Raw genomic sequence first — 14,501 nt, 5'->3', positions numbered from 1 at the left:
TACTCAAATCTACTCCTCATGATGGTACACACACATAAAAGCTGTGCTATCTACTCAAATCTACTCCTCATGATGGTACACACACATAAAAGCTGTGCTATCTACTCAAATCTACTCCTCATGATGGTACACACACATAAAAGCTGTGCTATCTACTCAAATCTACTCCTCCTGATGGTACACACACATAAAAGCTGTGCTATCTACTCAAATCTACTCCTCCTGATGGTACACACACATAAAAGCTGTGCTATCTACTCAAATCTACTCCTCATGATGGTACACACACATAAAAGCTGTGCTATCTACTCAAATCTACTCCTCATGATGGTACACACACATAAAAGCTGTGCTATCTACTCAAATCTACTCCTCATGATGGTACACACACATAAAAGCTGTGCTATCTACTCAAATCTACTCCTCATGATGGTACACACACACATAAAAGCTGTGCTATCTACTCAAATCTACTCCTCCTGATGGTACACACACATAAAAGCTGTGCTATCTACTCAAATCTACTCCTCCTGATGGTACACACACATAAAAGCTGTGCTATCTACTCAAATCTACTCCTCCTGATGGTACACACACATAAAAGCTGTGCTATCTACTCAAATCTACTCCTCCTGATGGTACACACACACAAAAATCTGTGCTATCTACTCAAATCTACTCCTCATGATGGTACACACACATAAAAGCTGTGCTATCTACTCAAATCTACTCCTCATGATGGTACACACACATAAAAGCTGTGCTATCTACTCAAGTCTACTCCTCATGATGGTACACACACACATAAAAGCTGTGCTATCTACTCAAATCTACTCCTCATGATGGTACACACACATAAAAGCTGTGCTATCTACTCAAATCTACTCCTCATGATGGTACACACACATAAAAGCTGTGCTATCTACTCAAATCTACTCCTCATGATGGTACACACACATAAAAGCTGTGCTATCTACTCAAATCTACTCCTCATGATGGTACACACACATAAAAGCTGTGCTATCTACTCAAATCTACTCCTCATGATGGTACACACACATAAAAGCTGTGCTATCTACTCAAATCTACTCCTCATGATGGTACACACACATAAAAGCTGTGCTATCTACTCAAATCTACTCCTCATGATGGTACACACACATAAAAGCTGTGCTATCTACTCAAATCTACTCCTCATGATGGTACACACACATAAAAGCTGTGCTATCTACTCAAATCTACTCCTCATGATGGTACACACACATAAAAGCTGTGCTATCTACTCAAATCTACTCCTCATGATGGTACACACACATAAAAGCTGTGCTATCTACTCAAATCTACTCCTCATGATGGTACACACACATAAAAGCTGTGCTATCTACTCAAATCTACTCCTCATGATGGTACACACACAAAAAAGCTGTGCTATCTACTCAAATCTACTCCTCCTGATGGTACACACACATAAAAGCTGTGCTATCTACTCAAATCTACTCCTCATGATGGTACACACACACACATAAAAGCTGTGCTATCTACTCACACATAAAAGCTGTGCTATCTACTCAAATCTACTCCTCATGATGGTACACACACATAAAAGCTGTGCTATCTACTCAAATCTACTCCTCATGATGGTACACACACATAAAAGCTGTGCTATCTACTCAAATCTACTCCTCATGATGGTACACACATAAAAGCTGTGCTATCTACTCAAATCTACTCCTCCTGATGGTACACACACATAAAAAGCTGTGCTATCTACTCAAATCTACTCCTCCTGATGGTACACACACATAAAAAGCTGTGCTATCTAAAATCTACTCCTCCTGATGGTACACACACATAAAAGCTGTGCTATCTACTCAAATCTACTCCTCATGATGGTACACACACATAAAAGCTGTGCTATCTACTCAAATCTACTCCTCATGATGGTACACACACATAAAAGCTGTGCTATCTACTCAAATCTACTCCTCCTGATGGTACACACACATAAAAGCTGTGCTATCTCAAAATCTACTCAAATCATAAAAGCTGTGCTATCTACTCAAATCTACTCCTCCTGATGGTACACACACATAAAAGCTGTGCTATCTACTCAAATCTACTCCTCATGATGGTACACACACATAAAAGCTGTGCTATCTACTCAAATCTACTCCTCATGATGGTACACACACATAAAAGCTGTGCTATCTACTCAAATCTACTCCTCATGATGGTACACACACATAAAAGCTGTGCTATCTACTCAAATCTACTCCTCATGATGGTACACACACATAAAAGCTGTGCTATCTACTCAAATCTACTCCTCCTGATGGTACACACACATAAAAGCTGTGCTATCTACTCAAATCTACTCCTCATGATGGTACACACACATAAAAGCTGTGCTATCTACTCAAATCTACTCCTCATGATGGTACACACACATAAAAGCTGTGCTATCTACTCAAATCTACTCCTCATGATGGTACACACACATAAAAGCTGTGCTATCTACTCAAATCTACTCCTCATGATGGTACACACACATAAAAGCTGTGCTATCTACTCAAATCTACTCCTCATGATGGTACACACACATAAAAGCTGTGCTATCTACTCAAATCTACTCCTCATGATGGTACACACACATAAAAGCTGTGCTATCTACTCAAATCTACTCCTCCTGATGGTACACACACATAAAAGCTGTGCTATCTACTCAAATCTACTCCTCATGATGGTACACACACATATAAAAGCTGTGCTATCTACTCAAGTCTACTCCTCATGATGGTACACACACATAAAAGCTGTGCTATAAAAAGACACACATAAAAGCTACTACAAATCTACTCCTCATGATGGTACACACACAAAAAGCTGTGCTATCTACTCAAATCTACTTTACACATATAAAAGCTGTGTATCTACTCAAATCTAATCATGATGGTACACACATATAAAAGCTGTGCTATCTACTCAAATCTACTCCTCCTGATGGTACACACACATATAAAGCTGTGCTATCTACTCAAGTCTACTCCTCCTGATGGTACACACACATAAAAGCTGTGCTATCTACTCAAATCTACTCCTCATGATGGTACACACACATATAAAAGCTGTGCTATCTACTCAAGTCTACTCCTCATGATGGTACACACATATAAAAGCTGTGCTATCTACTCAAATCTACTCCTCATGATGGTACACACATATAAAAGCTGTGCTATCTACTCAAATCTACTGCTCCAGACCTTTTTTTAAAATGGCAAATAAGGAATTCTCTTTATATTTATAAAGTTCTGTGTGCAAATGCAACTGGAGAAAATTTGCAAGTTAGTAAGACACAATAAAAGCCCTTAATGAAATCACCACTTCATGTCTCAAAAGTAAAATAGCCACTTTTAATATAAACTCTGTTCATAAGAATATATCAGAAAATTATTGCCCACAGCAAGCAGCAGAACACAGGAATGTGAGTTCAAACAGACTCACAAATCACTTTCAACATACTTTCACTGTGTCTGCGAAGAGTTATTCAAGACTCGGGTTGAAGGTCCCAGGACTCAAGGACAGGCTGGGCAGAAGGCCCTCGTGATAGAGTATACAGCAACACCCAGAACCACCCAAGCTGTTCCCCTCAAGGGCGATCAGCAGAAGGCCCTCGTGATAGAGTATACAGCAACACCCAGAACCACCCAAGCTGTTCCCCTCAAGGGCGGTCGGGGACCTGACTTCCAGGGAACCGAGGTGGCTGGACACAGCCCTGGGGCCCCCATCCTGGCCTGGAGACATGACTCCAGACTCAGTATCTGTGGCAAGCCAGCTCTGTGCCGTGATCTCATGACGTACCTCCTTGGACCTGCTGCTGCTCACAAAGGAGCCCTCTTTGTTCCCAGTAAGTGCAGATGGTGAGTTTTCAGAACTGTCCCCCTGGGCGTCTTCATTCTCCACACACTGGTCGTGATGAAAGGAGGTCATTTAATGCGCTTGGGGGCATATTTAGGAAAGAACAAGACCGAGGGTTTGATACATTTCTCACCGCGGACACCCTGCTGGGTCATCTGGGCTGAGAGCTCAACACACCTTGACCTTTGTATACAGAGCAACGGGAAACTCGCAAAGCAAGATGGTGCTTTAGCTCTTAATCACCAGAATCGGCCTTTGCTGAGGTTTCAGGTTTGATTAGATGAGTAAATGTTCTCCGCAGAGGCGGAGAGGGTTTTATGAAGCCCTAAATACCCCATGGCACCCCACTCCAGTACTCTCACCTGGAAAATCCCAGGGACGGAGGAGCCTGGTGGGCTTCAGTCCATGGGGTCGCGAAGAGTCAGACACGACTGTGCGACTTCACTTTCACTTTTCACTTTCATGCATTGGAGAAGGAAATGGCAACCCACTCCAGTGTTTTTCTTGGAGAATCCCAGGGACAGTGGAGCCTGGTGGGCTGCAGTCTATGGGGTCGCACAGAGTCGGACACGACTGAAGCGACTTAGCAGCAAATACCCAAGAGCTGCTGCTTGTGCGTCAAGCAGGAAAGTCCCCCCAGAGCAATCTCCTGAGAATGCAAACTGCGGTTCCCGTCCTCCAGCTCCTGGGCTACAGGCTCCCTGCCCATGTGTCCGCTTGCCTTCCTGATGACTCTGGGAAGAACTGAGGTTCACACTCTATGCATCCGGAAACCCACGTCTAGCAATGCTGAAGAACCATTCTGGGGCCGCTGTTGATGATCTATGATGATCATAGCCAAAGTTCGGTCCCAAGTTGGCCCTTCCAGGGGTTCTTGGCAACAACATAGAGCTGCCTGTGACCATTTGTGATGCTATTTTTGTTTGCTTGTTAATCTTTTAAAAACAAACCATGGTCAGAATAAGCCGGTCCTTTTCTTAGTAGCATTATGAAGCAGTGTTTGTATCACTTACTATGTGCTGTGCTTAGTCGCGTCTGACTCTTTGCAACCCCACGGACTGAAGTCCACCAGGCTCGTCTTATCCATGCGGATTCTCCAGGCAAGGACACTGAAGTGGGTTGTCATGCCCTCCTCCAAGGGTCACTTACCATAATGTAGGAACAGCCTGATGCTGCTTAAAATGTCAAGTTTACAATGAGAAGAAGGGTCTCCTTTGCCCCGGTCCTCCAGGGGCAGAGGAGGAGTGGCTTTGCGGCCTAGTCACTTGCTTTTGGTTACCAGGACTGCTTACCTGCCTTGGGCCAGGATATAATCGTTTATTTCTCATAGTCTTACAGTTTTCTCATCTGCAACACACAGACTCATTTTGGAGGTGCGTCCAGAATATGAGGTGCCACGGGCCTCCTCCTCCCAGTCCCCAAGCGGAGTTCCAGTCGCTGTCCCCAGCTGCCCTCTAGGGTTTCTGCAGCCGGAAAGAAGCTGTCATCCCTGCTTTCTTCTCTGTTCTCACCCTGGCTGATGGGTATTTACAGAGGTTCTTAAACGTAGTTGAGCAGGGAGACGGGAGGTTAGAGTGCTGGCGTGCAGTCAGGCAGTTTGGACAAAGACATGTTAATCTGCACCAAGAAATCCCAGGGACAGTGGACCAAGCAGGGCCTGGAGTTCAGACTGTCAAGCAGCAGCTGTCTTTTCCTCCAGACACACAAGAACCAGAAAGTGTGCTTCCTCTTTCTTGCCCGCAGGGTCGCAGCCAGGTGAGGAGCAGGCTGGGTCCCCAGGCTGGCGTCTACCTGGCTCTCCCTCCAGGGCCACGGGGTCCCCAGGCTTCCCTCCCAACTAAACAGAAAACAGCGCACATCTGTCATGGGTCCGGGAGACCCTCAGGTTAAATGTAGGAGTGCTGCCTGGAGGGTGGGGGGAGGGGCGGGGAGGGGGAGGGGAGAGGGCAGTGGTGGAGGAGGGGGGGAGGAGTGGTGAGGGAGGGGAGGTGGGGGAAGGGCGAGGACAGGGCGGGGGGAGTGGAGGTGGGGATGGGCGGGGTGGGAGATGGACAGGGGGTGGTGGGGAGGGGGAGCCGTGGGGGAGGGGCGGGGAGAGGTGGGGGAGGGGTGGCGGGGGAGGGCCGGGGGCCTTAGCAGAGACCCACCAGGGAGCCTCAAGGAGGTTCCTAAAGGGCCTTTGGAGAAAGAGCCAGGGGCAGGGAATACTTGACATCAGCTTCCTTCTTTCTAAATGTCACTGCTGTGCTCAAGGGGGTCACTGCAGGTCGGGCCACAAGGCAGCGTCTGTGGCTCCTGCTCCCAGACCTAAAAATAGCGAGGTCCTGCTGTCCACCTGAACGGACCACGGCGGCGTGGGCGAGAGACGAGGCCAGGACACCTCACACGAGAACACGCCGCCAGGCCCCTCCTGACCTCGCTGAGATGGAGGAAGGTGAGGACCTTCAGCGCAGGCCCAGTCCTTAGGCGCAGGGGCCAGGCCGGGACCGGCCAGGACCAGCGGGGACCAGCCAACGGAGGCATCTCAGAGGGGCGGCCGCTAGACTGATGCCATGTGGGCCCCTCGGTTTTGCCCCCAGTGGGAATATTTACAGAAATGGGTGAACGCTGAAATCCGGGGTGTGTGTGCATGTGTGTGTGTGAGTGTGCGTGTGTGTGTGAGTGTGTGCGTACATGCATGTGTGTGAGTGTGTGCGTGGGGGCTGGGGTGCCCCTGTTGACTCTGATCAGCCCCCACTGCAGCCAAGGAAGCCGAGACTGCAGTCCTGCAGGTCATGGAAGGCCCCTTCGCTCTGACTTCGCTCCGACCACCCTCTGCTCCAGCCCCTCCTGACTCTGGAGGTAGGGGGCACGCAGACTGAAGGCTATTGCCTTGTACACTATCGCTCAACTATTTCAGAAGTAAACACGTCAGACCCAAATCATTCTACCCTAGAATGAAACGTCCGTCTTCACCGGGGACAGAGGGGCAGGAGTGGGCCTGTTGGCGGGCCCGGCTCCCGTGCACACAATCCCCAGGGAGGGTCCTGGGTAGGTGTCCCGGGATTCTCTCCCTCTGCCGCCTGCCCCAAGGAAACCCCTTGGGAGGGAAGACGTCACCGTGCTGGTGCCAGGCTCTGCAGGCGCCTTCCCAGCCAAGGCAGTGTTAGCACAGGCGACATGCGGGTGGCTGGAGATGCACTTGCTCACCGCAGAGTCCTCCTGCTGGCTGGAGGGGAACACAACTCGTGGTGCCCTCTCCCAGGCCCAGCCAGCCCACACTCTGCTTGTTCTAGGTGGGTAGAGAGCGCCCTCCCCAGCCCACAGCCCAGCGCTCCGACCCGGGAGCCATCCCACCATCCTCCCCAAAGGCCGGGGCCATCCTGTGGCCCAGGGTCTCCGGGTTGTGGCTGGCATCTCTAGCGGCCACGGACGGCTTCCACTGGAGGACTTCACAAAGCTCTTGACTTCCCTGGTGGCTCAGAGGGTAAAGCGTTAGCCTACAATGCAGGAGACCCGGGTTCAGTCCCGGGTTTGTAAAATCTCCTAGAGAAGGCAATGGCAACTCACTCCAGTACTCTTGCCTGGAAAACCCCACGGGCGGAGGAGCCTGGTGGGCTACAGTCCATGGGGTTGCAAAGAGTCGGACACAACTGAGCGACTTCACTTTTACTTCTTTCACTTTTCAGTGCTGATTAAAACCCAGTGCTTGGACCATTCTTAAAGATGTTGACGTTTTAAAAACGGCAGCACAGTTCAGTTCAGTTCAGTCGCTCAGTCATGTCTGACTCTTTGTGACCCCGTGAATTGCAGCACGCTGGTTATTCCCACAATGCCCTGGTAATTGCAGCACGCTGGTTATTCCCACAATGCCCTGGTAATTGCAGCACGCTAGTTATTCCTACAATGCCCTGGTAATTGCAGCACGCTGGTTATTCCCACAATGCCCTGGTAATTGCAGCACGCTGGTTATTCCCACAATGCCCTGGTTTTTCGTCCTTAAAATAGTTCTATGCGTCCACTGATCTCCCCCACGTGCTCCTGACAACGACCTCATGGCTGAGCAGGGCTGCCCTGAGTTTCCCTCCCCTTGGGGCTCCCAGGCAGAGGCAGGAGAAGCAGGAGCTGAGCGAGTGGCTGCGCAGGGCTCCGTCTAGGGAGGCTGAGGATCAGCCCTGCTCTTGCAGGCACTCCAAATAAACCCTCTCCTTGAAACCCGAGCAACGCGGTAAGGCAACCTGCCCCGGCTCCCCGAAAGCCAAGAACGGAACAAACAGCTGCATTGATTTGAGCCCGGCACCCGCTGGGTGTGCGAGAAGGCCAGCTGGCAGTGCCCCAGTGCCCCCCAGGGCCCCCGAGCCAACCAAGTAAACACTGAGAGAAAGTCAAGTGCATTCAGATGCCCAGGGAGCTGTCAAGGGCCGAGCGGGTCGCTAGCCCCCGAGTTTCTAGCCCGAGGGAAACACTGAGCCTGTGTTCATCTCCTGGTGCAAATGCACAGCCGTGGCGGATCACACCCACCAAGGATTATTCTCCAAAATTAATAGAAAAGAGATGACCGAGACTGAGCGTGAACAGTCCATCTGCTGAATTTTTGGTGCCCTTTGCTGTTTTACACATGAAGTAAGTGCCTTCATGACAGTAATCCGGCCACCCCTGCCTTGTGATGAGGCTACTTCACTGTAAAACCTTGGCTCAAAGAGGTTAGAACGCTTGTTCAGGTCGCTCCGAGGGCAAGAGGGTCTCAGATTTCCACCCGGACAGTGGCCTTAAACATAAAGATGAACGCTCTTGCCCAGACTGTAGCGATGAGTTTACCAAGGGAACCACTGTGTGTGCCTCCGGGTTCTCCCGTTCAGCCGGCGGGCGCCGGCCGGGGCCAACAAGGCCAGCTGACGGCCCCGCGAGCACAGGCTTCCTCTGCAGAAGCAGGTTATTTCTTAGGGACTCTCCTCTTGAGAAAAAGCATTTAGAAAAAGAAACCAGACTCCAAGTAAAGTTGGAAATGAAATCCTGGGGCGTAAAGCACTGCATGACAGAGTTAATCCCCCTGCGGCACTTAGAGCTCCGAAAATGGGATTAAAAACAAGACAAATGGCCCCGAGAATAACGGACGCTCTTTGTCCTTTGTTTGACCGATAGGCGGCCAGAAGAGCGGGTCCCAGGAGCCAGGCTGGCAAGAGCTGGGGCGTGTCTTTCCGTAACTGGAAGACTGATGAGCTGTGAGGAATACCACGCGCGACACGCACGGCTCCCGTGACGGCAGACTCACAGAGAGAGGACCCCGCGTGCCCGCTGATGGGAACCCACGCGCGACACGCACGGCTCCCGTGACGGCAGACTCACACAGAGAGGACCCCGCGTGCCCGCTGATGGGAACCCACGCGCGACACGCACGGCTCCCGTGACGGCAGACTCACAGAGAGGACCCCGCGTGCCCGCTGATGGGAACCCACGCGCGACACGCACGGCTCCCGTGACGGCAGACTCACACAGAGAGGACCCCGCGTGCCCGCTGATGGGAACCCTTCCGTAACAGAGAGACCAGAAGGCCGGGGGCTGCCATCAGGGGCTGTCAGCTCCACAGTAAAGCACACTTGACCTTCTCCAGGTTTTGCAGGAATTCTCCTTTTTGGTGGGTGCGTGCATGCTCAGTCACTCAGTTAGACTGACTCTTTGTGGCCCCATGGACTGTATATAGCCTGCTAGGCTCCTCCATCCATGGAATTTCCCAAGAAGAATACTGGAGAGGGGTGCCATTTCCTACTGCATGGGATCTTCCCGACCCAAGGGTTGAACCCGTGTCTCTTGTGTCTCTTGCATTGGTAGGTGCTTCTTTAACACTCCGCTACCCGAGAAGCCCAAATGACAAACAGATCATTTTGTTTCTTTGGTCATGCCTTGCAGCACATAGGCTCTTAATTCCCTGACTCGGGATCGAATCCTTGCCCCTTGCATTGGAAGCCTGAAGTCTTAACCGCTGGACTTTTGTGTGTAATTCTGTAGTATTTCATCACATGGACAGATTCATGTCAGCACGGCCCTAATCAAGATACACATAACAAAGTGCACAGCTCATCTTTTAGGGGGTTGTGCCCACGTTTCCCAACTAGGAAGACATCAAGGAAAACAAACCTCAGAGTAAAGCATGGATCTGACCTTCGTGGAACCAGAAGGGGCTGGAGCCCGTTTCTGAGCAACAGTGAGCAGGTGGCTGGGAGGGGCAAGTAGGCAGGCGGGAGAAAGAGGAGGCATGGACCTTCTTCCACCTCATTGTTTACCTTGAAATCAGCACATTTCCTTACTTAAAAATACTGAAACCTAGGAACTATATTCAATACCTTGGAACAACCTATAATGGAAAATAGTCAATATATATATATATATTGATATATATGTATAACTGAATCACTTCCTTGTACATCTGAAAAAAGATACTGTAAACCAGCTACACTTCAATTAAAAAAAAAAAGGAAACCCAACAAACAACCAAGAAGTCAAACACAGACCAATTATTGAAAGGAATGAAAATGTCCACATGGGATCACAAGGCTGAAGGTGCAGGGGTCATGGGGCCTGCCCAGAGCCTCGGGAACCTACCACGCGGGGCTTCTCCCACACTGGGCGTTTCAGCAGAAAGTCTCTGGGGCCCTGAATTCAGAATTCTGGAGTGTTCCAGGAAGGCATCTGTGCTGCAGAGAGAAACAAGAAGAGGAAGCTGCCTTCTCGGTGGGCTGCCCTGAAGACAGAGAGTCCCATCCCGTCCCAGGAGCCCGCCCGCTCCTCCTGGCCCCCAGGCCAACAGAGTCCAGGACACCAGCTCACACTGTGTCTGCAGAGGCTGTGCATTTGTCTGCAGAAGCAGGCTCTGTTTCACTTTGTTCTGATTCAGCCACTTGTTCGAGAGACTGAAAAGTTGGTTCTGTAGGGGTCTCTTCCTCTGTTTAGGCAGAGTTGGTAATTTAACCAAAAATCCTGCCAGCACATCTCTAAGCTCTCGAGTTTTCTTCCCCAAGCCTGCTGACCCCCCTCTGGAGGATCCCAAGCAGGTGCTCACCTGAGACAGGATCCCGGTGTGGCTACAGGGGTCACCTCACCCACACATACGAGCCCTTATTGTAGTGTCTAGAGCATTAACTAGGTACATGAGAAATCATTTCATTTTATTCTTCAGAGTGAGACAAGATCAGTACAGTGACTTATCCAAGTTAAATTAATCAGTGGCAGAAAAAAACGGAAATAACCTCCCCCATAATTTATCTTCCTTGTAATTTCCTTCTGTATGTGGACTCTGGGATAACTACAGTGCTTATGTGAAAAACACACAGAGAAGAAAAATACATTCAAGAGACCAAGTGTTTGCAGGGCAGCAGAATGAAAGCAATTCTGTAAGTAATAAAGAATTTTATTTAAAAGCTGTAATTACTTATTAAAATTCATATTAATAGAGTCTCTAGAGTAGCTCTTAATACCTGAAGCTCGTTTTAATTTCAGTGAACGATACTCCTATTGTGCATAGGATGTGCGATAGGATTGTGCACATGACGGTCCCGTCAGCAGTTGGCCTATTTGGTTCTCCTCTACACCTCACTTTTAAGTCCTATTTCTTGCCCGCCAGCTCTCTACCTCCAAGCAAAGCAGGATGCTTCCCTGTCCCCCCTGGCCCCTGGGGGTCCTACATGTGAGGAAGAGGGACGCTTGCCCTGAGCCCCGCCGGGAGCAGTGCAGGGCCGGGCCCAGGATCACACCTGCCACGGCCCCAGCCCAGGACCGCAGGTACCACGGAGAGGGTCCGTGGACAGAGTTCCGACAAGATGTGCAAATCCAGTCTGCTGACTCAGGGCCCATTTCAGTCACATCCGACCCAGATTGACTCAGAAAGACAGGCTCGGAGAGAGCCAGGCCTCTTCCTGACGGTCTGAGCATCCTGTGTGCAGACCGCAGTGTATGAAATCTGGGATCTGCATTAGCCGCGGCCACCCTCTACGCCCCGCCCACTCGCTATACCCCGCCCACTCGCTATACCCCGCCCACCCGCTGTACCCTGCCCACCAGCGGCTTTGCCCCCTTTTCTCATTAAAGTGTGTCACAGCCCCCCGTATAATTCTGTGCATTCACCTAGAGCACAGAAGTCTCAAGAAATGAAGAAAAAGCAAAATAAAGAAAAGAAAATGCATGCAAAGATCTTTTGAGTAAAAGACTGTTAATAAGCATTAATGGCTAACATGTCTATGTAATCCCTCATTCTTTTGAACTAAATTTTTCTTAAAACAATGATAAGGAATTCTGTTACATGAGGTAAGACAGCTCCATTTATGTTTGCTGGGATAGCCGGCGCAATCGTCATCACTTTATCCTGCACTTTACACTTGCCCCTTGCTCCTTCTTCCAGCTTGCTTTGCGATGGGGAGTTTGTTGTTCTAGACACGCCTGACAAATCACCACGTCCCCTTGTTTGCCTCAGTTGCTTGAAGCACCACATTTATACCCATTTCCCACCTTGAGAGGTTCACCCTGTGTGTCTTTGATTCCCCAACTTCATCTGAAGCTTTTATGTATTTTAAATGTATTTCTACTTGCACTGACACCCTAAAGTATCCGTTCTGTCCTAATACACTAGACGTGTTTTATAAGCTGTGAAAAAGTTTTATATTGGACTGCCTTGACTGAGGGGAAAATGAGCCTCTGACAGAAGGAAAAGTATCCCATAAACATTTATTAAACCTAAATTAGCCACACTAATTTGTCAGGAAATGATAAAAGAGCCTGCCACATTATTTTTCATTCTTTATCTATCAGCACCTTTAGCCACTGCCTTTGAGAATCTTAATGTACCTTCTCTAACTGGAGATATGAAGTTGTGTAAAGGTGGCTTGTGTGTCCACAGTTCAAACTTTCAGGATTCATTTTGGCCGCAGTTAGGTACCACAAAACGGTAAATGATTTTTAAGAACTCTCTAAACAGTGCTTTATTTGCATGGCCTACAGGGCATTCAGTAAATGCAATGAACATGTTTCTTCCTAAATGTTTTCATGATGTTTTAAATACTCTGGATTTACTAAATACTTGAACACACTTGGTTAATCAGTATCTCTCTGCCCCTTAATCTCTAAATGCAAGTAGGCTTTAAAGGAAATTATGGCTCATATGTTTCTGATTCCTGTATTCTTACTGAAACTTATCTAAATGTTGCTTTGTAATACTTATCTGATGTTCAAGAGTTTTTGAACTTTTAACTGTTTTCCCAAAGTCAGGACCTTAGGTTTGGAAAAACAATTAGCTGGAAAGCCTACATATTTCAACTCTGAACTCATAAGGTTTGCAAGGACTTTTATACACGAGCAAATGTTATTCTCTACAAATAGCTGGGGATCAAATCATTGAATTCCATTTTTCCTCGTGGGAGTGGGTAGGGACCAAGGGGATGCGCTGGGAGGGGAAGGTGTGGCGGCTTTGTGCCGAGACCGGGACAGAATTTCAGGAGACGTGGGTGTGGAGCTGGGAGCCCTCTGTCTGGGCCTCTGGGCCCTGGGGTGGTGGCTGGTGGGGTCTGGGGGGTCCAAGTGGGGTCCCGTGGCGGGGAGTCCAGTGGGGCTGGGCTCAGGAGTGGCCAAGACGGCTTCATTTCTTTAGTTAGGTTTTTATCTGGGTACATCAGGTCTTAGCCGTGGCACGTGGGATCTTTCACTGCAGAGCGTGGGCTTCTCTCTAGGACGGCACTCAGGCTCAGCAGTTTGCAGCTTAATTGCTCGGTGTCATGTGGGATCTCAGTTCTCCAACCAGAGACTGAACCTGCGTCTCCTGCAGTGCAGGGTGGGTCCTTAACCACTGGAACCACAGAGGTCCTTGGACCTGGGCTTTGACTGGATCTCTGCAGCACCGTGGCCCCTCCAAACGTCTTCATGTTGGGTTTGAAGGGGAGATGCTGTTGTTCCAGAAGTGAGAGGTCTGGATACACGAAGGCTGGGGGAGTATTACGAACACCCTCCTAACAGGAGGAGAGGCGTGTTACTAGTTCCGTCCCAACTGTGGAGAAGGGCAGCAGGCTCAGGGGCTAGGAAAGGCTTTCTTTCCAGTTGTCCTTGAACTAGAATTCCTCAGGGATGCCTGGGGGAGAACGTTAATGCAATAAGCAGCACATATAAAGATGCCTCGCACGGAGAGAGGCGCTTTATCTCTTCCACACACACACACAAATTTCTTACTTCAAATAAAGAATCGGGCAGCTGTATTTCCCTGATCCCCACGGGGTCCTGTTAGTCCTCTGCGCCTGTCTCCTCCGCACACGCTCCTCACTGCACTTCCAGGTGAGCTGCTGAGGAGCTCTGTCTGCAGAGGTGGACATGGCTGATGGACACCCGGACTCCCAGGTGGCTATGCCCACGTTACTCTGGACACACAGAGCTGGCGGCCGCAGGAAAGACAGCCCAGGTGAATCCTAGATCCCCTGGTGCGTAGCTCTGTGAATATGGGTAAATAAACCACACTCTTCAAGTTCTGTCTCTCCTTCTTTGAAAAATGCAAATAATAACACGTATCTGGTCCGTTTCAGGGTTGATTTTGCTGAGTATTTGCAAAAGGGAGTCATACACTCCAGGGCCCTGCC

General features: G+C 49.2%; 1 long non-coding RNA gene across 3 annotated transcripts; it reads left to right on the top strand.

Moving 5' to 3' along the window:
• The first annotated feature begins 3,681 nt into the window (after positions 1 to 3,681).
• LOC138989192 (uncharacterized) lies at positions 3,682 to 12,963 on the top strand. Of its 3 annotated transcripts, none has more exons than XR_011465444.1 (4): positions 3,682 to 3,917; positions 5,276 to 5,807; positions 6,169 to 6,349; positions 9,037 to 12,963. It is a non-coding gene; the product is annotated as an uncharacterized lncRNA (long non-coding RNA). The 3 variants fall into 3 exon arrangements; XR_011465443.1 differs by having other exon boundaries at positions 3,682 to 3,904; positions 5,659 to 5,807; positions 9,037 to 12,961; XR_011465442.1 differs by having other exon boundaries at positions 3,682 to 5,807; positions 9,037 to 12,960.
• Positions 12,964 to 14,501: the final 1,538 nt, after the last annotated feature.

Source organism: Bos mutus, chromosome 9 (assembly GCF_027580195.1).
Source record: "Bos mutus isolate GX-2022 chromosome 9, NWIPB_WYAK_1.1, whole genome shotgun sequence".
Classification (NCBI taxonomy): domain Eukaryota; kingdom Metazoa; phylum Chordata; class Mammalia; order Artiodactyla; family Bovidae; genus Bos; species Bos mutus.
This window is presented reverse-complemented; position numbering and strand designations above follow the sequence as displayed.